We start from the raw sequence: 26,519 nt of genomic DNA on the forward strand, positions 1-26,519 counted from the left end.
ATAAAATGTGAAAGTTGGCAACACTGTAAACTTTATCAGTCCTACAAATTTCTGAACAAAGTTCCATAATAGTATTGTGTGATTTACTTGCTGTTTGTAAATCGGTTTGAGATCATTTGAGAGAAAGTGCTATGCAAATACAAAGACAGTATTTGCATAGCCTAGATGCTCTCAGTACCTGAGATCAGAATGAGGTGAACATGAAATGTTTGGCTATGATTAGGACTAGAGTAAATGTAACACTTGCCTCCATTCTTCATGCCCTATCTGTGGTTGTTGCAACTGCAAATTATATCTAGACTGCAGTGATGTACTTGGCCGTGTATATGTATTGCAGCATTTTGCTGTTAGGGTGATGCTATTTTGCAACATGTTACATGTCCCTCCGTTAAATTAAAGGCATGAGTTGAACTGGCTCTGCTTTCATGTCATGCCACTGATCCTGTTCCATGACTCTGTAAAAAATTAACAAGTCACATGTTACTTCTGAATGGCCGAGCCTACCCCACCTTGTCAGGAGGGTGGGCGGAAGCCATCTTTACTCAGTATCTTGGAAGGAGTGACAGTATTTATTGTGCTGTCTCTGAGCCTGGTAAACAAAATCTGAACAACCTCCCTCCCTGCTATTCTCTGGATCAATTTGACTTTGCCAGTAAGTGTCCCCGGGCCTTTTGCATGCTCAGAATCCCCTGCTTTCTGATTATTGTTCATTTTACTTGTATTCCTTCCTCACAATTTGATCCTCGGCAGTGATGGTAGGAGCTATCAGAGGTCCCATATCTCTGTGTATTCCTGTCAGAGACTCACACTCCTCTTGGTTGCTCCTCCCACCCTGCAGAATTCCCTCCCTTCCTACTGCCTGGGCCCTGCTGCTTTGTTGTGCCTCATTTTATGGCATCTGAGTTTCGTCATCAGCTGATACTCTAAATATACAGAGGGTCAGGGGCAGCAGCAGCAGTCAAGGAGATTCCCCCATTCCCCAAAGAGCCAAGGGTGGTCCATGAAGCAATGTAGGTGCCTGAATTCCACAGTTAGATGCCTAGGTCCCTATGCACAGCACCACTGTGATCCACAAAACTCCCTCTTGGCTGATGCCTAAACTCACCTGGCTTTCTGCAGTAAAAGTTCCTTATCTGCCTAAGTTTAGCCTGTGAGGCATGCACGCTGCTGCCCCATTGTAGGCGTCCGGATATTTATCTCCTGCCTACACCACAAAGCAACTCTCAAACTGTGGGGAGATAGGCATTCAGCCATTTAGCTCGCATGTGGGCCCCGAGTTGGTAGGTGCTTCTGAGCACACCTGCCGGATTGGGTCCCATTCAAAACTGAGGCAGAGGAGGCAGAGGAGGTAGTGGTGCCATCCCCCATTATAAATTTTAGCCCAGTGGTTAGAAGCCTCAACTGGGTGTGGGAGACCCAAGTTCAATTCCCCCTTCTCTGCAAAAGGGGGAGAAAGGATTAGAATGGGGCTAAATAATGAAAGAGTCATTGGAGCAGGGGGATTGGCCCGACGGTTTCCCACCTCCCAGGTAGATGTCCTAACACTTGAGCTACAGAGGCATTTCTAGCCCAGTGACTATGTAAGTATCCTCAACAGAGCTGTTGTTGGGCCAGAGAAGTAGAGAGTGAGGGAATGACTCTAGCTCTATTGTTAGGACAGCCACGTGGGAGGGGGGAGACCATGGGGCCAGTCCCCCTGCTCCAGTGACACTTTCATTATTTCGCCACAGTGGAACAGCTTCAAGAGCAGAGACTGAGGAAACCCCACCTCAAAATAGCCCATAGCTCAGCGGTCCCAGAACTTTCCTGAAAGATGGGAGACCCCAATTGAAAAGCTTTCTCCTCCTTTGCCAGAGAGGAGGGGAATTGGTCTCCCACATCCTAGGTGGGTGCTCTAACCGCTGGGCTACAAGTTACGAAGTAGATGACACCACCCCCACGCCCGAGTTCTGAATGGAGTATTGCAGGCACCTACCTCATTCCCATAGGGAAGTGGCTTACGTGTCTCAGCCACCTGACTCCAGGCAGCAGGTTCATGGTCATAGATCTCAAGCAAAGATAGGTGCCTCCCTGCAGCCTGGAATTAGGCACCTATCTATGCCCCATGCAGGGGCAGGGCCTAGCACACACCGTTCTCATCAGCATATCCCATTACATAGTGTCGGCCACTCCTCACCTAGCGTGCTGGCTTTTGTGGATCGCAATCTACCAGCTATTGAGTTAACACCAGCTACGGAGTTAGCTCAAGTAGTAGAGGCAGATACTTTCAATGCTAAAGGTCCCATTTTGAGGGAGGAATAGCTCAGTGGTTTGTGCATGGGCCTGCTAAACCTAGGGTTGTGAGTTCAAACCTTGAGGGGGCCATTTAGGGATCTGGGGCAAAAATCTGTCTGGAGATTGGTTCTGCTTTGAGCAGGTGGTTGGACTAGATGACCTCCTGAGGTCCCTTCCAACCCTGATATTCTATGATCTCAGGTGTCTCTCTTCCCCCATCCATTGTATAGGGTGCCTAGGTACCTAACTCAGCATTGTGACTGTTTTTCTAGCATTGCAACACCTAAGTCCCTTTGTGGATGCCACTCCAGGTGCTTATCTTGAAGCATTATCAGAGGACCGTGGCTGGACACAGGATAAAACACAATGGTAGGACCTCATGGATTCCTCAGCATTAGCTATTTCCTAAACTATCAAACCTTAAAGAACTGCTGCCTCAAAGCATACTTGTAATTTACTAAACCTAATCAGGGTGAAGCAGCAGTCACGGCCTGAATTATGGCAAATAATGCTCCCCAAGTACAGAGTTCCCTTTTCTCTGGTGCTGTGTTGTCTTCCCTCTACCTAAGGCCCTGCATTAATAATAACCAGACAAAAACCATCAGGCACCAGAGAAAGGGGGCTGCAAGGAGGAGCATGCCACCAGCCCCACCTTTGCTGCAGATGGCTGTGGACTAGCCACACCCACCTGACTGTCCTCTTTCTCCACTGCAGCTCATACAAAATACTCATGTTTTATGCCAATGGGGGGTGATGAGGATATTGAGGCTGGTATCCTAGAGACCACAGGAGCTCCAAGTGGGGTGGGGGCCATTCCAACCAGCTCTAATGGAGCCTCTGCATACACTATGGCTGCAGGTGTTGCATAGACCTGCAGGCATTTCATCATTATTACTGCCTGAATGGAAGCACATATGAAAAAAAAAAAGTAAAGTTAATTAGGTCTGTCTGAAGCCATTACTCATCAGCAGTTTCCTTGTTTTGTAACTACGCTCTGAAGACATGTTTGACTCACCTTATTTAAAACATCTCTGAAGGGGCGGCTGGTGCCAGCATGCAGCGACCACACCCTTTTCTTGCCCATGATCTTATGCCCTGTCAATGTCATTTAGAAGAGAGGAAGCCTTAGGTGACTTTAAAGACTGACTTCATTGTAGAACAGTATTTTAACGTGTCCTTTCAGGTGTGACAAAAGCCAACTAAAGGAAGATAACAATTACTTTAAACTTGAGTTTACCTTAAAATGTATTCCTTTCAGTATAGCAATCCTGTGTCACAACATTTCTGTTTATAAGTTGGTTCGTGCTCAATAATGAGATTGCCACATGACATTTCAATTTCACTTCTCATTTCAATTCAATTTTTACTAAAATGCCGTCTTACGAGTAGTTTTTTTTTAAAAAAGTGCAGGATTGTAGTTTGCTCATATTCACCAACTGACTAACTCACTGTAGAGCAAAAAAGCAAGTTCCTATCCTGACCCTACAGGTCGGACTACTCAGTCCATAGAGCTGGCATACTTCAGGGATTTAAGCCCACACCCACATGGCATGTGCATTTCAATATCACTCAGATAATCTTTCATCATAAATTAGGCTAAGCCTGCATGATCAGATACGGTTAGCTGAGCAACAGAAGAGAGAAATGTGAGTCCCTATTTAAAAAAAAAGAATAGAAACCTACTTACTTGAAATATCCTGCCTTGTAAATAAAGGTTCATTCTAACAATGCACTGATGTTCATTAAAACAGAAATTGTATTTCTTTAAATACATTGGCTGGTTTATATAGAATAAGATCACTACTGCAATGTATTCTGGGACATTGCATGTAAGAATCAGACTTTATTGAGCTATTTGTTTTGAGGGATGTTGCCTATTTGCTGTTCCCTTCTTTTTGTGCATGTGCAGCTGCCCTGCATGTTAAGGGAAGTGGCTTATGCACACTCTGAGAGGACAGTTGAGAATTTTATATGCAGGAGGTGCTGGTCATGAAGGGTTGAGTTTAGGCTGTTAGGTATCCTTTTCACTGTGGTGTGTTAACTGGCGCTACACATTTCATAGGGTTATCTCTTACAGGACATTGTTTTAGTTACAGATCCATAATAGGGAATGACTGAAAATTGGATTTGAGTTGCTATATTCAGATGATACAGCATATTTGGATGCACCTGTATGTAGGCCCTCAAGTGCTATTCACAGCCAAGTATTGGCCTATTGGACCACAAAATACCCCTCTCTAGAATGTGGTCACAGGTAATGACTAACAATTAGGTGTCTATTGGAGGGAACAAGTGAGAGCATTGTCAGGCTCGGTGTGTGCATGTGGGTTAACCTAGCTCAGCCCTATGAGGCCGGTGGGGTTCTTTTCCTTCTTGTTTCCAGGAGGCCAGCCCAGAGTAGGGTGACCAGATGTCCCAATTTTATAGGGACAGTCCCGATATTTGGGGCTTTGTCTTATATAGGCACCTATTACCCCCCAACCCCCTGTCCCAATTTTTCACACTTGCTATCTGGTCACCCTAGCTCAGAGGCACTATTGGCAGGAGATTCTTCACTCCTATCTCTATTCCAGGGAAAGTGGGAAAGGGGGCCATGATCACTGGTCTCATTTTTAATCTCTCTCTGCCCTCACACAGCTGAGCGGGGCGGGGGAATCATTGGCCTCCAGGGAAAACAAAACAGCTTCTGCTGCCAGCAATGCACTGTCAGCAGCCATGGGATGGGCCAGTCAAACTCTCAGCCATCCAAATGCAGCTGAAAATTGCTGGGCTGAACCTGAGATGGGCCAACAGAACCAATATTCGTGCTGTTTAACGCATTTTTATATTCAGTTTGCCTCTCTCTGCATTCTGCTTCCCCTCAGCTCCCACACTATAAGAGGCATCTTAGTATGATAGGCAAAGAGTCCTGGTGTAAAGAAGACACAGTGGGTCGACCTGTGCTCTCACTTGCATCCATGCAGTCCCACTGAAGACAGCTTTGCTGCATTCATACAACTCAGGGCTGAATCTGAGCCCTGTGTATTAATCATAATCACATTCTTCCCCAGTACTTGGGAGAGACAGAGGAAAGAGTGTTTAAAACTACATGGAATTGGCCTAGAGGCAGGATGGTCTTGGGTTAAAACACAGGTCCATGGATCAATAGACTTAGGGTCTTTTCCTGGCCTTGTTACAGATCTCCTCTATGACCTCAGGCAAGTTATCTAACCTCTCTGGGCTTCATTGTGCCTCCAGGAAAGAACACTTCCCTGGGTGAGAGGGCCCTTTCATTAATGTTTGTAGAGGGCTTTGAGATCCTTAAGTGGAAAGGGCTCCATAAACATAGTGTTTTCATTAGTGTTCTGTAGTGCCAAGGAGTGTTCAAGCTGGCACTGTATCCAGAGGTCACGTGTTCAGCCCTTCTGGATACAGTCCAACTGATGTCACTTGACAGTCACCCCCCAGTGACTGATTAAAGAGGTGTTGGGCATCCCACCCTCTCTCCTGCTTAAAGGAGTTGCGGTTGCAGCGTGGGTCCTTCAGGGTGGGAAAGTAGGAGGGGAGGATCCAAAGAATGCTGATCCTTCTCTGAAAGAACTCTCTACTTTTCTTTTTTTTCTGTTTTATGTGGAATGAGATCTTTCCTCCCTCCTGAAATCCTCCCCAAAGATGGAAACTCTAGAGAACATTCTTAGTTAAAATGAATCTTGGATACAAAAATGCAAAAATCTTGTCTTCTTATTAACTTGTTCAGTTAAACCTGCATGTTTCAGGGCATCTCCTTGTTATGTTCATGGCAGTCAAACAGAGAAATTAGATACAAATATCAAATACTCTTGCAGGAAGGTTGCAATGTAATATTACTGTATTGCTTAGAATTCAGGACAATAACACACAAGAACCCCAAACCAGAGAGAGACAAAGCAGGCTGCTCCCTAAACCAGCGGCACAATGCACCCCATCTTACTCTATGCTGGCTTTCTGAAAACTGACTCTGGATATGATTGCATGCTTCCCTACATAGAGCCCCCTGCCTGCAAGCAAGGCCAGGAAATCCCTGAGCATTTAAAATGGTAGCTTACAATTTTAATAGAGTATACCATACTCCACACCCCTATGAGCAAGTTATCCCATAACTGCCCACTGCAGGGTTTCTTGCATCTTCCTCTGAAGCATCCGATATTGGTCACTGTCAGACAGAGGATACTGGACTAGATGAATCACGGGTGTGAACAGGTTTTGCAATGCTTATGTACCTGTCAGTATTGTTTCATTCATTCCATGCATCTTTGAATTTCCATCCACAAAATGTGTTTTTGATTGACAATGAACACATGGGTTTAGTCCCTGCTACTATGGAGATAAGATCTTTGTTTAGATAAGGCTTCCAATTCAAAATTCCTGTAATCATACATGTAAACCAGGGACATGCTTTGCAGATAATTCACCTTGTAGAAAATCACCACTGTGCAGTAATTATTCACAATAAAAACTCCTGAAGTCTTTTCCCTAGCACAAGAGTGAAGTGACCCCAGATCCCTGGGGCGGAGCCTTCAAACCAACACACCCCTGCGTGGGCAGGCATTTTGCAATATGGGAAAGCCACACCTTTTGTTGTTGTTCTGCTGCAGTTGAAATAGCAGGAAGAGTTGGGAACATGTGCTTTACTGGCCCACAGGGAATGTTCCCCAACCTTTTCTGCTCCTTTGCATGCATCTCTGTGTAGCAATCTAATCCTTGCAGAAAGTAGAACATCAGGATTGCCAAACAGACTCAGGTTACATGAAGGTTGACACTTGTTCTCTCATGACGCACAGATAGTCCTCAGATCCATGTCCCAGTGGCACTGTGGAGTTCTCTGTTTATTGTGGCTCCAGATACAATGTGGTCAGTTGACAAGTAAATGGATGGTTTTTCTAACACCCAGCCCTGCAATGTCATTCTGGGGTCTGAGAGCTTTCCAATTCGTACATCATCATTACCACGGTAATAAATGTTCTGCAGGCCACACTATGCCCTCCATTTCATAGATTTCAAGACGCCAGAAGGGCCAATTGTGAACATCTAGTCTGATCTCCTGTGTAACACAGGCCATAGGACTTCACCCAAATAATTTCTAGAAGAAATTTTTTAGAAAAACATCCAATCTTGATTTAAAAATTGCTGGTGATGGAGAATCCCTCACAACTCTTGGTAAATTCTTCCAATGTTTCATAGGAATTCCTGTTGTGTCTGTGTAAGCTCATTGTCTCCAGATTATGCCCTTGGTGACACTTGTGTAACTCTATTGCCTATAGTGGGCTTGCACTATAAATGATGTAAATGATGGGGCCCGTAATTAGAATTCTGATGATGTTGTACAAGAAGGAATTGAATCTGACACTCTCTCTCATAAGAACAGCCATATTGGGTCACACCACTGGTCCATTTAGCCCAGTATCCTGTCTTCTGACAGTGGCCAGTGCCTGATGCTTCAGAGCTAATGACCAGAACAGGGACATTATCAAGTGGATATCCAGCCCCTGTCATCCAGGCTCAGCTTCTGGCAGTCAGCTCTTTCGGCTCTGCAGAGTTAGCTAGAAAGAATAAGAAGTGGTATAGAGTTATCTGAAGTCACTGCTGTCAGCAGATGTGACTCTGAACATACACATCTGGTGAGTAAAAAGCTGCCAGTCTTATGGAATCGCTTTTCAGACTAGAACCACAGTGTACTGGCCTGGACCCATTGTACAGCTCAAGTAAATCCTGAGGAATCTTCCCTATCGGGCCACTTTGTGTAACTACTGCAACCTCAGAATTCTAGTAGCCCCTGTGCCTGATATTCCCCCCATCAGAGACATGGGAGAGTTGGGTCAAGAAATCAGTATGGTCACAGATCCACCAGCCACACCCTTCCCCCAGCCTGCCCCTCACGTCGCCCTCCACACTGGGACACAGGTGGTGTATTTTATGGGACCCAAAGCATATAAGCCCCTTGGCAAACTGTCCTCATCCCACTCTCCTTGCCCCCATGCAGCAGAATTGTTCAATGTCCTCTGTGTTCAGGGTCTTCCATGAATGAGGAAGCAGGATTTGCCCCTTCTTGAGGAACGCAGGACCAGGGTCTTCTGTAGTGACAGACTTTTCCTTCCCTCAGTGACCACAAAGTGCTGGATCTTTCCCAAGGCTTGGCTGTCTAAACCAAAGATATTGTGTTCAAGTTTTCCTGAGACTGATCATGGTCACAGACTGGGGACACTAGGGAAAGGGAAAACAGGTCATCTTTTCTACTGATTGGGCAGCCAGGCCTTCACCTGATGAGCTAGCCCCTTTTCTGAACCTCAAGGCCAGATGTGTGGCCAGCTCAGTGGCGTGTGAGCCTGAGCAGAGGGAAGTACCAAGTAGTGCTCCTACTCATCCTGCATACAGTTCTATGCTGAACCCCCAGAACCATTGTACACTTGTCTCCCTGGTACTGGAAAACCTCTGCCCCCGCCATGAGGGGTGAGAAAATGTCCTAGCAGTTTCATGATCTCTGGCCCCCGAAGGGGAATGAGAACAAAGCATTGCCTACTTCTGTAGAGGCCTTCCTGGGCTCGGAGAGGAAGAGGAGATGCCTGTGGCTTTGGCCACCTTCTCATGTGGGCAAGAGGAGAGAAGGCTTGAGCTGATTTTCCTGGCTGGAGCCCCTCTCATTCCCTAAACGGGAATGCCAGGGAAGAGCCTAGTGCTGCTCCCCAGGCTGTAAGAATCCTGGGACCAGCGGCCAAGTCCCTCTCACCCTCCCTGTGGTTGGGTTGGGGAAGAGGAGTGGATTGGATGGTGTGTGTGTGGTGAGTGGTTGTGGGAGGGGAAGAATGAGATGGGCCAGGGTGCCAGGAAGTGGTGAGAATGTGAGCGTAGGTTAAACTGCCTTGGTTTTAGGTCACAAAGGTAACTGAGGCAGCGACTGGCTGTGTTTGCATTGTCACGTTTTCATGTTGGCATTGCCAGCTACTCTGAAATAATTTCTGTTTGTTACTGTTTGGTTTTTACCAAGCTCAGCTGTCAAAGCCCTCCCCTCCCCCATTTTTTACAAACACATTTCCTTGGGGCACATACTCATACACAGACTCTGGTTGGCTGCTACGTGCTTCAGATTAATCCCTCCAAATCACTGTACAGTACGAATCAGCTGGTTGACTTTGCTAGCTAGTATTCCCATTGACCCTTCAAGTCTGGCAAGCTCACAATAAGCAATGTTTACAAACCCATTAACTTTTCCCTCTTTACAATTCACCAGTGATCAGTTTAATCCCAGTTGCATGTGACGATGACAACAGGCAGTTTATTCTATAAGATGCTGCTGTGCAGAGCAGCTTTGGGTTTCCATCGATGCGGCACTTTTGTGCTCCATAGTACTGCTGCAGGTGTTAGCTCAGCTAGTCCATTCCCTCCGTGGTGTAGGTTTGCTCCTGCCACAGAGATTTAAGAGCCAAGTATGTAAGTGAGATCTCATATTACCAAGAGTTTACTAATGGTCACAGAACAAGCAGAATTTTCATAAATGGTTACTGAATGAACAGACACAGTTCTGTGACGTTGTATCACCGTCTGTATTATTGTGTTTGCTCTGTGGGGTTATGTCTACACAACAAGTGCTACAGTGGCTCAGCTCCAGCTCTGCCCATGTAGTAAATCCACCTCTCCAAGAGGAGGTAGCTAGTTTGGGAGAAGAAGGGAACTAGGCTGAGGGAAAATTTCTTCCATCCACCTAGCTGTGTCTGCACCAGGGGTTAGGTTGACCTAACCACTGCACTAGAGGCATGACATTTTTCACAGCCCTGAGTGACATAGGTAGGTCAATCTAATTTTTAAGGGTAGACCAGGACTTATTTTGTTAATTTGCTGATTCCCAGGGAAAGGGTCTATTGTGGTATATTCTCGAGGGCTTTGCTAAGTCTAGTTTTAAATTACTCTTGTTATAGAACTTCCACCACTCTCACTAAGAGGCTCGTAAAACTCACCATTAGATCTCCCTGTCTTCATTCTCAAGCCCACATTTTCTTGTGCTCAGTTTCATCCCATTGATCTTTAGTTCTACACTCATGAGCCACCCTAAACACTTCCTCTCCCTCCCTGGCATCAATATTTGGGCATGAAATGGAGGGGGTGAGAAGAAAGAAAGGGAAGAGCAGGAATAGTTACATACAAGAGACCAACAAAAATTGGCTGCTCCACCAACGTGGCCACCTATTAAAGATGTAGCACAGGGGTGGCCAAACTGTGGCTTGCGAGCCACACGCGGCTCTTTTACAGTTAAAGTTTGGCTTTCAGAGCCCCCCACATTCCTCCCATTCTCCACCTACCAGACCGGGGGGGGGAGGGGCAAGAGAGCTTGGGATCTCTGCTTTGCAGTGGGATGGTGGGGTAGTAACTTCTGCCCAGTGTTTGTGTGTGGAGGTGGGTGTCTTGGGGCTTCAGCCCCGCAGGGAGTACCTGCTGGGCCTCAGGGCTTCAGCAGGAGTGGGGTTGAAGCCCCAAGCCCTTGCAGTTGTGCCCCAGCTCTCGAACTTCTGAAGATTGTCAGATGCGGCTCAGAGGGTCAGTATGTTTGGCCACCCCTGGTGTAGCCGAACTGAACTCAGATTTTTGGGCTGTCTCTTAATTCAGGTATTTGCCTTGTACGGGTTTCACTGTGCAGTGCAAAAGTAAGTGGGAGAAGGGCAAATGCAAATATATTATTGTTATGCTGGAAGGTGCTAATGGCTGCCATCAGCCATGTCTTTGATCTATAGATAAATTACAGACCTGTTAAATACAGTCTTATTGTAGCTGTATTAGTTCCAGGATATTAGAGAGACAAAGTGGGTGAGGTAATATCTTTTTATTGGACCAACTTCTGCTGATGAAAGAAAGAAGCTTTTGAGCTACACACAGTTCTTCTTCAGGACTCCAGACCCTGGTCTCCAGACCTGAAGAAGAGCTCTGTGTAGCTAGAAAACTTGCCTCTCACCAACAGAAGTTGGTCCAATAAAATAAAATTACCTCAGACATGGTTAAAGTCAATGGATGTACTAAGTACCCTTCATTCAGACTAAAGGGAGGGAACAATTTAGCTTCTTTAGTGCAGTGATAGCTGAAGCAATAGAAGTCACTGGCCAGTATGGCAAGTCCTGAGCAGAAGATAAACCTTGGGTTTTCCTGGGGACTGATTACAAATGCAGGAGCTTGTGGATTGATTGGTTGCAGCTGTGTGTGTGAGTGGCCAAAAGCAAAGAGAAAACCAAAAGAAAGCTAGCTACAGACAGCAAGAGAGGTAGTTGTCAGAGTGGTCCTGAGGGTGAGCAAAAGACATAGTTCCTTGGAGCACAGGATTGGCTGTAGAGGCGGGTTTTGAAGTTGTGAGCAAGGAAACTACCTGGTGTTGTTTGTTCCTACTGTGTTCAAGGAAGCAGGACTTTGTGTACAGTCTTTGTAAGTAAGTTGGATTGCACCAGTTTCTCCTTCTAACAAAAGGGCAATAGAATATTACATAATTATTAATCTTTTGTATAAAGCCAACAGTGCATTAGGCACCCTCCTGAAAGACAGGAAGACAAAATCTCTTCCTTTAAGAGCTTACAGTCAGAACAGACATGATGCCAATGCAAGAAAGGGAGGGGAAGTTTGACTGAATTGTGAAGTTTAGCTCACACCTTGTTAATACTGTTCTATTTTTGTTTGGATTGTAAGATAACAGAGAGTGGGCAGAGGAGACAGGTTCAAGCCCAGCAAATTTAGCAAAAAATTGCATTCAATAATGTTGGAATGTGAAGGATGCAGCTTTTGAAAAACCAGGACTCTTCTGCCTAAGAGGGACATGTAAGTAGCCCCATGTAGACATTCTTGAGAGTTACTCTCTGCTTATTTGTCCTCCTGGTCTTCCATGTCTCCAGTCTCTTCCTCTGAAGATGAAGCCTCAGAAGTTTTCCTGGAGTTCTTCTCTGACTGTTTTCTTGCAGCTATTGGGTTAAGCATTATACTCACATCAGTATATGGGCAGTAGTTTCTAAGGGAAGCATTTAACTCATCTCACATTCCAAAAAAATCCTTTAAACTTTCTGAATCCCACTTTCCTCAGGCAAAATTGTAGTTTTCTTTCTTTACAACTCTGTGAAAGCATAGCAGTGGGAGAGCAGGTATGTTATTACTGACACTCCCTTTCAATTGACATTTTTGCCTTTGTTCAGCAGATGCTCATGAATGCTGAATTTTTAAAGAGGAAACTTACTGATTCCATCCTGTTAAATCTCTCTGCAGTTTTGTGCAAAGGGAAGAATCTCTCTCTCTCCCTCCCCCGACCTTCCCATCACCATAGTGCATGAGCTTCCACGTTTATAAAATTAATACCTAGAAAAACCGGAATACAGATTATCCTTGCTCCACAGTGCATGCAAAATACTGTTGTCTTTTTAGTCCTAGAACGATGACATTGATAAAGGAGATGCATTCAAATTTGGCATTTCCTCTAAGGAGGCCATTGCCTGCTCTGACAGCAAATCTGTACAATACAGTAACATGACAAGGAGCATTGTCCATTCATGGAGGAAGAGTATAATATAGTGCTAAAGAAGAAGTTAATATTTTCTCTTATCCCTTTCTTTATGTTCACATGTGGCTATATACTCCATTAGTCCAACCAGCTGCAATTTAACTAAGAAAAAAATATAAAAATGTCAAAGTTCACCCAGCTGCCTGATGGTTCCATTCTAAATGGTAAGCACAGAGTTAAACTGAGAGCCATGGGTGTTCTGAAAGTTTCAGTACATCTGTGTATTTATTTGAAACCCATTTCCAATGTGTCCATCAGCCGGGTGTCCCAGCGATCTGGGAAGAATGGTATCCATGCTTAGCTCTTGTGTAGTACTTTTGAGCCATAGATCTCAAAGCACTTTATAAAAGGAAGCAAGTACCATCACACCCATTTTACAGATGGGGAAGCTGAGCCACAGTTACTTGCTCAAGATCACATAGAAGTTTGGTGGCAGAGCTAACCCTCGCACCCAAGTCTCCAGACTCCCAATCTAGTGCTGTATCCTCAGAACCATGCTGCAGTTTTAGCAGCTTAATAAAATATTCTGTCATTGCCATTTTTGCCACCCATATTCTGTATCTGTCATGGGACTCAGGCAGTGTCTCAACCCTTGTTCTCCCAGTTTTACAGCCCCTTCTATTACACTTCCCCCCCCCCCCCCCCCCCCGATTTTTAAAAAAAATATTTTGTGTGAATAGTGCTAAATTGGCAGCCCAGACCTAACGCAGACTCTGAATCTTTAGTTTCCCCCATCAATAGCTGCCCTCCTGCATGACCTCTTCAGCTGTACTAGCAGCAAAGAGTCCTGTGGCACTTTATAGACTAGTAGACTAACAGACATATAGGAGCATGAGCTTTCGTGGGTGAATACCCATTTCTTCAGCTGTACTAGTGACCTGCAGGGCCGCCCAGAGGGGGGGACAAGTGGGGCAATTTGTCCCAGGCCCTGCAGGGGCCCCCACGAGAATATAGTATTCTATAGTATTGCAACTTTTTCTTATAGAAGGGGCCTCCGAAATTGCTTTGCCCTAGGCCCCCTGAATCCTCTGGGCGGCTCTGGTGACCTGTCTGTGGTTCCACTTCACTGATGTATAATAAAGATCACACAGGACATACAATGGGAGTAGATCATAGTTGGCATGCCTCATTGTTTTTATTATGACACATGACTCCTCCCACTCATCAGCACTGTTGTGATATATAAACAGTCTGTTCAGAAAATTAGATAGTTTTCTTGGCCTCCCCCTTTCATCATATGTTCTAGGGACAAGGGTGCTCTAGCCTTCTCATTGAGAGGACCACTTTATCAGGAAGCAAGTTTCATGACAAGGAAAAGTTAATATTGTACCTATTATTTTATTATTTATTATTACTCAACTCTTTTCTACTGTAGATGTTGGATAACAGCTTTAGCTCAATTTTAGATGGTCAGGGATTACTCATCTGCTTAAAGTTAAGCATGTGCTTAGGTGTTTCTCTGAACTGCACAGAGTGCTCAGCATCTTGCAGGATTGAGCCGTGCCTTTTTGTGCAATGCCTAAATCAGGGGTTCTCAGGACACATGTTTTGGTGGCCTCAGAGTGCGGCCACCAACTCTTGCTGGTGGTTGCTCTCACACTTTTTCCTAAAATACTTAATTAGCTTTAGGAAAGCCAAATAAATATGCACATATACACATCCAAATCATTGTAATTTATTTATTGCTAGCTAGTAAGTCTGTTGTGAAAAGTGATATTAACTAACATACAAGTATCACTTTTCACAGCAGACTTACTCAACCCTGCCAAGCCTGGGGACAAATTAAGCCCTGGGTGGGAGGCCGGGGAGGCAGCAGGCCGCTGGAGTCTGAAGCCTCGCTGCTGGAGCCTAAGGCCTGCCACCGCACAGCTGGAGCCCAGGGCTGGAGCCTGAAGCCATGTAGCCGGAGCCCGAGGCTGAAACCGTGCGGCTGGAGCCTGCCACCCCACCACCCTAGGGTTCAAGGCCAAAGCCTGAGCCCCACCGCCCCTGGGAAGGCGGGGAACTCACTGGCTGCCTGCTTCTCCAGCATTGTGCCCCAGGTGTCTCCAAAGGGGGGCAGGGCCCAACCCCTGCTGGCGGCCCCAGGAACCAACACCAAGATGGTACATCCAGGAGGAACAGAGACAGGGATAGGGTTGCCAACTTTTTAATTGCACCCCACCCTCACTCACTAGCTCATTTTCACCGGGCTGGGACAGGGGGTTGGGGTGTTGCAGGGGGTGTGGGATCTGGGGTGGGGCCAGAGATGAGGGATTTGGGGCATAGAAGGGGGCTCCAGGCTGGGGGGTGGGGTTGAGGGGTTCGGAGTGGGTTCCAGGCTGAGGCAGGGGGTTGGGGTGTGTGAAGAGGTATGGGCTCTGGGTTTGGGGTGTGGGCTGTGTGGTGGGACCAGAAATGAGGGGTTCAGGGTGCAGGAGGGGGATCTGGGTTGGGGCAGGGTGTTGAGGTGCAAGGGGGGTGAGGGCTCTGGCTGGGGGTGTGAACTCAGGTGGGGCCGAGGATGAAGGGTTTGGGGTGCGGGAAGGGGTTCTGAGCTGGGGAAGGGGGTTGGGGCACAGGAGGGGGTGAGGGGTATGGGCTCTGGGGGGTATTTGGAGTGGAGTGGGGGAGGGGGCTCGGGGCAGGGGGCTGGGGCATAGGAAGGGAGGTGAGGTCCACGCGGGGCTTACCTCATGTGACTCCTGGGAAGCGGTGACATGTCCCTTGGCTCATAGGTGGAGTTACGGCCAGACAGTTCTGCGTGCTGCCTCTGCCTGCGGCCAATGGGAGCTGCGGAGCCAGCGCTCGAGGCAGGACGGGGGCAGCACACGAAGCCCCTGTGGCCATCCCTCTGCCTAGGATCCAAGGGACATGTCGCCACTTCTGGGGAGCCGTGTGGAGCCAGATAGGGAGCCTGCCAGCCCCACACCAACTGGACTTTTAATGGCCCGGTCACCGGTGCTGACTAGAGCCACCAGGATCCCTTTTTGACTGGGCGTTCCGGTTGGAAACCTGGCACCCCTAGAGGGGGCGGGGGCGCTACTTTGCCCTCCCCTCCCAGCCCCGGAGGCTGTGGCCACAAGAAAAGCCCCTGGTGGCCACATCTGAGAAACGCTAGCCTAAATCCTAGATTGTGATCCCTCGAGTATGGATTATCTTTATGATATTTGTTTGTATAGTACCTAGTACAGTGGGGCCCTGATCCTTGTTTTGGGCTGTTTGATACTAACACCATTGATATAAAAAACAAAATAATAATAATGCCTATCAGATATACACAGGTTGATGATGAAAGACAGCAAAAAAAGTTAATGAAAACACAAATCCTAGCAAGAATAAGGTACTACTCTCTGGAAATAATGTGTTACTTATTGCTTTAGGGTAAAATCTATGCTGTTTATCACACTGACAAAATCCTTCTTGGGTTGCCAATCAAGTTCCTTGGCAATGCAGTCATAACACCTTACATGGCCACAAAAATGTGCATATAGCAATCACTTTACAATGCAGTCCTATGTATTCAAGACTGCACTGCAATCTTTTTACAACTCATTTTTGTTCCGCTGATATAAACTCCAATCCTTCAAATTTAACCTTAATCTGATGAGTAATCCCATTGAGTCAATAGGACTACTCATGTTTAAAGTTAGGCACAGTATGTGTAGGATTGGGACGATATTATATCTCCAAGAGCTGGAAAATATAGCTGGTGTTTTGGCTCAGTTTTCTGTTTTGTGACAGAGTTCAACCTTGCCAACTTGAAAAAAAAAAAGTGATAGTTGAACCTGGAAAAATGGATCTGTACTTTTCAGAGTTATTTTACAAGGGAAAACTTCTCTGAAAAATTAGTAATAAGAATTAGTAATAAGAAAGGCATATGCTGGGCTATATATTGCAATATTTTTTCTCTTTACATATCTTTTCTATACTGTACTTTTCACACAAAAGTGCTTTTTTCCCCCCTTAAAACTTCCATGATGTTTCTGTGACTAGAAGTTGGCAGCACAATGTGTATATGCTGGAAATAGCTCATGATAAAATGTGGCACGTTACAAAGTCTTGCAGTTGATATAAAACTGGGGAATCAAAAAAATCTAGTATCATAATTAGTGGTAACTAATTTTAACAAATTCTTCACAAAAACAAGTAAAAAATATGATCCTTGCCCTGAAAAGTGCACTATCTAGATTTGACATGATACCACAATGGGCATAAACAGACCTGGGGTGATGTGGAGAAGGAAGAGCAAGGGCAAGGGTGACAGTAAGAAGACCATGTGGTAGCTCAGGAATGTACACATCTTCAAGGTTTTGTTCATTGTTTTCTTTGGGGGTTGTTACTGTTCCCTCCAGTGAGATGCCAAAAGTGAGATTATTGTGCAATTTTTGTTCCTTGAAAAAACAGATAGTAAAGAAAAAACTATTGCAACATTTTAGAATCCTGACAGTCCGTAAGAGTAGAAATAGAACACAGAATTCAACCTGAGCATTGCAGGAAAGCTGGGAACTGATACGGGACAGTTTCTTTGCTCTTTATCCTGAAAAAAATAAGAGTAAGCAACAAGTTAAACACTGGTAAATATTTGCTTTAGTTAATGAGAAAAAGTGGGATCTCAGCTAGATTTTCTTTTCTTGACTACTAGAGCCACTTTCTGACAGGGAGATTACTTGCTACTCTGTCTTGTGCTCACTTAGTGGATGTTAGTGGAGATTTCATATATTAGGACAGTTGTAACTTTTGTTAATGCACCATGAAATCACCATGACTCAGGATAGGTGGCATTCCATAGTTAGGGCTCGATTCTGCAAATACTTCTGTATGTAAATACATTTACTTACACCAGTAGTTTCGATGGCTGCTCACCTAAGTCTACATGACTTTGCAGGATCAGGCCCTCAGGTGTTAAGGGGAAGATACCCAGCTGGTGTAGATTGTACCAGAGCCCCATTTGAAGTCAAAGGAGAAATGACAATTGATGCCAGCTGAGGATCTGTCTCTTAGTCTTTTGTTTTTTCCTTACCTGTCCTCCAGGACGTTGGGGACGTTAGAAGTGATCACTTACAGAGTTAGTGCCCCATCTACTCCCTGTAATAGTTAAGATTGCTTTGTTGTGAATAATTATAGTTTCAGCAGTAAACATGGACGCAGGAGGAGCGGGGGCAAGTCAGAGATCAATGAAAATATTCAATACATCTCACCATAATCATCTTTTTCTGGCCAAGTCAAGGATCTTCTCTTGTGACTGTAACATACTGGTTGTCACAGTTCAGGGCAACTGCATCCATTCTCCCTCCATGGTCCATCGAAGGCACCCACTCTAGGCTCCCAGCTCCTTAGCCATTGCCTTTCTTGGGCAGACCTGTGTCTTTCTCCCTCCTGACCAGGGTCTTTCCAGGTTGTGCGGTTCCCTGCTTACACTGTGGTATCTCCCACAAGCCAGACTGCCTCAACTAGCCAGCACCTGGGCTTTGCTTTCTCTCCCAAGGGTATTAATAGCATAATTGCCTGCAGTTACCACACAGCTGTTTCTAAGCAAGCAAATTTATTCTTAAGGTGAAAGTGTTACAGAGAAACATATTAAAAACAATAAAAGAACCTACATGTGTGCTAAAAAGCTTACCAGAGATCACCCAACTCCAACCTCAGGCTCTGGTAGGTGATAGTTCTTCAAAAACCACAGCTGTGTTTTCTCTGTGGTTACAAGTTCTCTGTGGTTATAACTGTCTCAGATTCAGAGCCAGAACTCCCATGAATAGCTCAGTCTTTACTTTATGCAGCTTGGGCCTTTGATCTCGGCCTCATCTAACAGACAATCAGCAGACAATGACCCACTCTTCAGTGTGTAGCTCCAAAAGGCTGTGTTTTTGTATAACCAGAGGTAGGGAATTTGCATTCACCTCCCCATAGATATTCCCCAGGAAAATCACTTAACACTTTTGTTCCAAAAGTCCATTCTTGTCTGGCACATTGTTCAGTACAGTCCTTTGAACCCCCCTGATCTCACCTCTGTACATCTCCCCCCCCTTAGAGGTTACATACAATAATACATAAACCATTGATTTTATACAATGGCCCCAAAAAATACTTACATGTAATTCAATAAGGCCTCCCAATGATATGATAGAAAATTGCTTTATCTGTCAGTCTGGTCATAGCTGCCATAGCTGGTCTGATCAAAAGCCTTTCATTTATTTAAAAAAAAAAAAAAAGCAAGTCAGATCAAGAACCGCGGGCTGTATAACAATGTGATATCTAGAAGTAGCCATAGAAGAAGGGAGGAAACAGTTTAAGGAGCTAAGGCTTAGCTCCTCAAAGGTATTTAGCTGCCATTCCCATTGAAATCAATAGGAGCCTAAATACATTTGAGGACCTGAGTCTAAGTTAATCAAGACACATTTAGGACTAATTTGGATCCCACTCTCCTGGGTTTCATAAATCCATGCACAAATTATAACTTTAGAACTTGATCCAGCAACAGTTTAAGAGTTAACAATCAGTCCATACTTTGTATAGCATCTGTCCTGCAGACTATAGCTCATGAGCACAGTGATGAGCATTTAATAATATGCTCCCTGCAGAGGGAGAAAAATGAAAATTCGTAGGCCTTGGGAGAAAGATCGGCTTTTAATAGAGTGATTAGATACTATGGTGGTGAGTGCTAGAAAATCTAAGATAACAATTAGGTTGGAGTTCTGAATAGGGGTTGTCTGGAATTAAGATGCAGCAATTGTTCTGTTAAACTTGATCATTGGAAAATGGCTCTCATACCTAACATGGCTTTTGTTTCGTATCTTAAGATGGCTTAATTTATTTTAAACTAATTTGTTTTCTTTTTTTACATATGATCAAGTCTAAAGTAGTCATTTTTCTCCCTCCACAGAATGGAGCCTAATCACAGTAACACAAACAGCATGTTCAAAATAAAGCTATAAATAGTTTCGCTAATTCACAGAGCTAAGCATTCACTTGAGTTTTGAAAAAGCTGATGGTAACTGCACCTGACTGAACCAGTGAAGACAACAGATAGCCTATCTGTATAGGAAGTGTGTGTCCTTGATCAAACTCCTCTACCAGAGTGGTCTTTTTTTTGACAGATAGAAATGTTTAAAGTTCTTGGGCCAAATTTCTGCTCTGGCTTACATCAAGGTAAATCTAGCGTAACTTTGACATTGTGTGCATGCGTGTGTGTGATGTACAGTTTTTATCCTTATTTTGTTATTATAACATTTGTTTCTTTTAAAATTGCTCTTATATGTGGGTCACTAGTTATGGGCCTGATCCCACAACCCTTATTTGCACTAGTCAGGATTATGCACGTGTGGAAGGGTTGTACGATCAGGTCCTGTGACTGTTAGTACAAAGTAACATTTTCTTTTTAGTTTTGTGGTCCCCATGATCCCAACAGCAAACTACCTTTGAGTGCTGTGGTGGATAATGAAGCAAACATACTTAAACTAATATTTAACCTGGAAGGCTTAAATTGCCAAGAAAAAAAAAATCCGTCCATTTCAATAGAATAAAGCAGTGAATTCCAAATGCGGGGTATTGAATCACACCTGGATAGATTCAGAGTGGGTATTTCCCAGCACTAATTACCTGGAAAAGTTTCAGAAAATAAACATACTGTGGTGACATTTGAAGATGGTATAGTGCAGCGGTTCTCAACCAGGGGTCCGGGGCCCCCTGGGAGGCTACGAACAGGTTTCAGGGGGGCCACCAAGCAGGGCCAGCGTTAGATAGGCTGAACCCTGGGGTCCTGAGCAACTTAGCTTCACGGGAGCCCCTGTGATATGGGGCCCCAGGCAATTGCCCTGCTTGCTATCCCCTAACGTTGGTCCTGGCTTTTATATGCAGAAAACCCACTGTTGTGGCACAGGTGGGCTGTGGAATTTTTATAGCATGTTGGGAAGGACTCAGAAAGAAAAAGGTTGAGAACCCCTGGTATAGTGCACATGCATAGGAGGAATCAGGCTTCCCCAGTTACAGCTTAGCTTTGAAAGGATTAGATTTTTATTGGTAAATGTCAATAAACATTGATTTCACCGTACATGCACTATCTGACAAAAAATGTTTCCATTGATAATAATTGAAATTTACAGACAGACAAAGTAACAAAAATGCTGCTAGAGAATGTAGAGTTTGATTTAAGGCTGTTTAATTTGTATACGTTGACATGTAACGTTGACAATTTGTGTATTAATGGTTATAAAGCTTTCACTTTTGAATCTCAACGTCTTCGGTCATTAAATAATTATCTGACCCTCCCCCCCGCAATTTCCTACAACTGTGAACATTTAAATTGAGGAAAAATAGAAATAAAAATGCTTACAACCCATAATTTTGCACAACTGTGAAAATTTAAATAGATAAAAATAAAGCTTACAAATAAACATTGATATTTGTAAAAAAAAAATCTAATTCTGTCAAGCTTATTTATATTGTTAATAATAACATTTGTAGTATTTGGCATTTTCAAACTGTTGTGTAAGTTAATTAACAATTAGCATGTTACTCAGAGTCCAATACTCACAGTACGCCTCTGAGATAGGCCAGTATTATTATTTTAATTCTCAAATCTCTGCTTTTGATCCTAAGACAAGACTTAGAGAGTGAAAACAGGGAGATTCCCCAGGTTAAATTTTTGCAGTTTGAACAATATCAATAGTGGGGTTTTAGAAAGCTATGGGACTATTCTCCCTTTGATACATGGGTTTCCAGTGTTAAGCCTCAAAACATGAATGATCACCCAGTCATGATACTTCTGAATGTGATGCTTAGGCAGAAAAGCTCTAAATATTATAAAACCCCATAAAAATTATGAGACACTCTTGTTTAAAAATACTGCTCAGTACTGCTCAACTCCTAAAATATCCCAAAGCTAAGGACAAACCTCTTTGAAAGAGCCTCTTTGAATGAGTTGTGTTTAGAGATTGGTAATTTGGAAGGTAGGTTATCTGGACAACAGGTGTGTATTGATAAGATCCCAAGAAAAACCTAGGACTGGAGAAATAAAAGCTGATAGTGCTACATCTGTCACCAGGTTTGAAAAGTGACAGGGAACTAGACACTACTTTTCCACTGGTAAGGAACAGGGTTTTTAATCTTCATAATCATTCCCTAATAACAAAAATCTACCATGTACTCACAGAGAACAACTGATCCTGAGCCATTGCAGTCAGTGGAACTTTTCACATTGACATTGTGACGTTGCACCCCATAAGACTTTATGGAAATATGCTTATGACATAACTGGAATGTGTTTTATGCTACATATGCCATGTAACATATCTATGTAAAGGTTATGATCTACTGAATATATTCATCCTATTTGTATGCATGTGTCATTGTTGTATTCAAAGTTATGAATATTGGCTGTATACTTGTTTGATTTTAAATAGCTTTAGTAAGGCATTTGGTCAGCTTCTTTAGAAAGGAATTTGCAAGTTAAGTGCCCAATAAGAAGCACTTAACGGACAATGGATCTTGGAAGGCTCCAATCCACATAAGAAGTCTACATGAGGATGTTCAAGGTAGCATGTGAACCATGGCTGCTACCTGTAAGTTCTGAGTCATGCATGGACATGTGACTTGCCCATGTGATTCCAAAACTCCATCTTGTAACTGGAATTCTACATAGGAGGAGAGAGGGGTGTCCACCCACAAGAGAAAGCCTATTTAAACCCCTGGGCGACCCCTCCATTTTGTCTTCAGCTGGCTCAAGAGATAGCCTCTCCATCCCCAAGGATACCTGAGAGAAACTGGAACAAAGGACAGTAACTACAGGGGGGTGTGAGTGATTGCTGGACCCGGACTAGAAGGAGACTAGTCTGTAAAAGGAAGCTTACTGGAACGCCTCTGAGGGTGAGGTTTTATCTGTATTCAGTTTTCTTACTGTATTAGGCATAGACTTGCATGTTTTATTTTATTTTGCTTGGTAATTCACTTTGTTCTGTCTGCTGTTACTTGGAACCACTTAAATCCTACTTTCTGTATTTAATAAAATCACTTTTTACTTATTAATTAACCCAGAGTATGTATTAATACCTAGGGGGGCAAACAGCTGTGCATATCTCTCTATCAGTGTTATAGAGGGTGAACAATTTATGAGTTTACCCTGTATAAGCTTTATTTGGGGTTTGGACCCCATTGTGAGCTGGGTATCTGAGTGTTAAAGACAGGAACATTTCTTAAGCTGCTTTCAATTAAGTCTACAGCTGTTAGGGGAAGCGGTTCAGACCTGGGTCTGGGTTTGCAGCAGGCTAGCAGGTCTGGCTCAAACCAGGCAGGGCACTGGTCCCAAGCTGCCAGGGCGGGAAAGCAGGGGCAGAAGTATTCTTGGCACATCAGTTGGCAGCCCCAAGGGGGTTTCTGTGATCCAACCCATCACAGTGGACTTGCACATTCCTTTCTCAAGAAGCTGATCAAATGGCTTACTAAGACTATTTAAAACATATTCCAGTTATGTCATATATACATTCATAAGCATATTTGCATAAAGTCTTATGGGGTGCAACGTCACAGACATCAATCAGTATTATTAGTGTTTTTGAGATTTATCTGTATTGCACTAGATCAGTGATACTCAGGCTGAGAGTCATGAGCTGCAAGTGGCTCTTTAATGTCTCTCATGCGGCTCTTTGCAGCACATGATATTAAAGTTATTAACTAATCAGGATGCTTTTACTGTTATTAACCAATTAAGGTATCAACTTGCACTAAGTTATTAACCTATTTGCTGTGAGAATAATATATAAAATTAAATATTTCCCCATCATACTGTTTGAATATGAATATATAGTACTATAGTAAATGAAATAATGAATTCACACTACTGTGACTCTTTTGGGTAATGTTGATCGCTAATTTGGCTCCTGAACCGCTGATGTCTGAGTATCACTACACTAGATTGTTCAATGGATGCAGCTTCAAGCCCATAATGAGTGATACTTATGAGAGTCTCTACAATGTTAAATTTTCCAAGGACAGTGTTCTGAGGTACTATAGCCATAACTAGGTTTTACAGTTTAAGATGATGGACTATAGGTTGATTTTTTTTCATTTCTTTACTATCCATATTGTCTGATTCAGGCCTATTGGAAGTGTGTGGAAAAATACATTGAAGAGCCTGAAGTTTATCCTTCTGACACAGGCACAGACTACAAGTTAAGCATTGGAGGGCAGCTCAGTAAATAAGATCTACATATGGCCACAGCCATTGTCTGCTGGTGAGCACCACCATTAGATCACTGTGATGGTGTGATGCTCCTCAGGGTACCCAGAACTGTGAATCACCTTGTGTACCCCCCCTTCTTGTTTCCAGCAAGAAGGAGAATTACTTGTGCTTAGCTGGGTGCTAGCTCCCTGACATCACCAGCCTGTCAGCCACCCAAACAATCTCCTCTGGGCTATGCCAGCCCTTACTTTGCCTTGCAAGTTAACAACAGGTGTACCCCAGCACCTGGGCCCCTTTGAAATGTCCCCCTGTGGAGTCCAGGTCCTTATTGACTGAACACTCACAGTAATAACAGGTCTGCTATCCACAAAGGAACAATGTACAGTGATTCAACTCAGGATCAGCACTTTATATAATACCAGAGCACTGAGATATATTTATAGTGAAAATAGCAATACACTGATTATCAAAGATTCAAGATATAGTGAGAAGGGATAATAGAAACAGAAGGGTTACATATAAAATAAGTTTAGTGTCTAGAAATCATTATGATTTTAACAGACTAACCTTCTGTCTAAAGAAGTTTATCTCACGCAAATGTCCTTTTCAGAGTTTCCAATCAGGGCAAGTTATGATCTCGTTTTCATCAGTGTAATCACATTGCTCAATTACTTCCTAGCTGCAGGATAAACCAGTGTATCCTTGCATTCTCCTTCTCCAAACTTCATTGTCTGTACCTCAGAGTCAGGATAACCTCCCAGAGCTTATTCTCCAGTGTCCTGCCTCCCTGTTGATTTCATATCCCCTGTTGACTTTGTATGTAAATGGCTTATAATGCTTGATTGCATGCAGACTGAGAAAGACAGGTGAATAAACATCTTTTGTCTGTCAGAAACCTGTTTATCAGCGCTGCCTTGATACGGACTTTATGATCATATTTTCACTTCATACATAACTCCTTACGTACTATCTGTACATACATTTTACAACCATGTTAATGACCAGTGTGACCCTGGCTTTTATTGAAGATCTCACATGATATTTTTTGGGGAAGCAGAATGTACATATCAGGATATTCTGGTAAGCCTATTGCCAGCTGGCATTGAGTGGTTTGTGGTCCACAGATGGGGTTTGGGACTGGAAGTGGAGGTCCTCCCTTAGATGTGCAGTCAGGGCCATTTCTAGGAGTGGGCCAGGAGGGCTGTCGCCCTGGGTGCCAACTTCCAGCTGGGTGCTGAACTGCTAAGTTGCTTGGCATTTATGTTGCTCGGCTCCTGGCTAAGGCCACTTTTGTGTTCAGCAGCTGGAGTGTTGGTACTAGAACTTGGCACCCCCTTTGGAAATGGATTCAGTAGAACCTCTACCGCAACTTCTATAAGCTCTTTGCCCCCTTCACATATATCAGATGCTATGTCATGGATAAACCCATGGCACAGGCTTGTCCAGAAATGTGGGTACAACCGATTGCTACATGGCATGATTCCCAGCTGGATTCTGCCACTAATGGTAGAGCACCCTTCATTTTAGTCCCAAGAGGCCCCACTATGCATTATGTGCACATTAAAGGGAATGGGACTCCTCCTTTACATAGGGTCCTAGGCCTAGTTCCTCAAAGGTATTTAGGCATGTAACTCCCATTGATTTAAATGGAGTTAGGTACTTAATTACCTTTTGAACATCTGGGTTCTAAATCTTTTATACAACAATGATATCCCTTGAACTTAGGCCAATACACAACTGAGTGTTAGGTCACTAGCACTGAGTATGCTGGTTTAGATCCTCATCTCATGCAACTCAGCGAAGCTCCATTGAACTCAATGGAACCATGCCAATTTAAATTAGGTGAGAGTCTGGCCTATTACATTTTTGTATTAATAATAATCCTCTGGCCCCTAAGTAAGTTGAGGTAAATATTGTCATTTCTTCCTTGCTGGTATTTGTTTATGCTAAAACAACATATCTTCAGGTTTAATTAATTTCTTAAAATTAAATTAATATGTTTGGGTCCACTTCAAACATCTTCATTGTCCCAGAGCAAATTAACCTTCTAGCTTGTTGTATTTTTAAAACTTGCATTCAAAACTTTATACGCGAAATTCATAAATATGCAAAACAGAAGAGTCGTACTTTACTTTTCATAGAACTTCATTAACAAGTAAATAAAGGTAGAACATTGCCTGAATGCAGCATAGTTCAATTCTGTAATACAGGGCCGCCCAGAGGATTCAGGGGGCCTTGGGCAAAGCAATTTTGGGGGCCCCTTCCATAAAAAAAAGTAACAAATATTTGGAAATGTAAAAAATAACTAGTGAAATACATTAAAAAATTAATTTGTAATTATTTGAAAATACACTAAATACATTATTTAAAAATATTAAATGCTTTAATGGTATGTATATATTTGCAATTACATAATGGGCTGTTGCTGGGTGATGGTGATGGTTGGTGCCAATGGGCTGTCGCTGTCTGGGGGTGGTGCTGCTGTTGCCCAGGGCTAGGTGGGGAGCTGGGCTCTGGGTTGGGGGGTGCCCGGCTCACAGGGGCTGGGCTCAGAGA

At 43.8% G+C, this 26,519-nt stretch overlaps 1 protein-coding gene across 2 annotated transcripts in view; it reads left to right on the plus strand.

Moving 5' to 3' along the window:
* Positions 1–26,519, plus strand: part of LOC117871126 (gap junction beta-6 protein) — an 80,254-nt gene that overhangs the window by 16,259 nt on the left and 37,476 nt on the right. The window contains exon 3 of one of the 2 annotated variants that reach the window (XM_034758784.1): positions 19,671–19,936. The exons of the other annotated variant lie outside the window; for it this stretch is intronic. The gene's annotated coding sequence lies outside the window, so the exon portion shown is untranslated. The remainder of the gene's footprint in view (positions 1–19,670; positions 19,937–26,519) is intronic. 2 annotated transcript variants of the gene reach the window in all.

Source organism: Trachemys scripta, chromosome 1, assembly GCF_013100865.1.
Source record: "Trachemys scripta elegans isolate TJP31775 chromosome 1, CAS_Tse_1.0, whole genome shotgun sequence".
In the NCBI taxonomy this organism is placed as follows: domain Eukaryota; kingdom Metazoa; phylum Chordata; order Testudines; family Emydidae; genus Trachemys; species Trachemys scripta.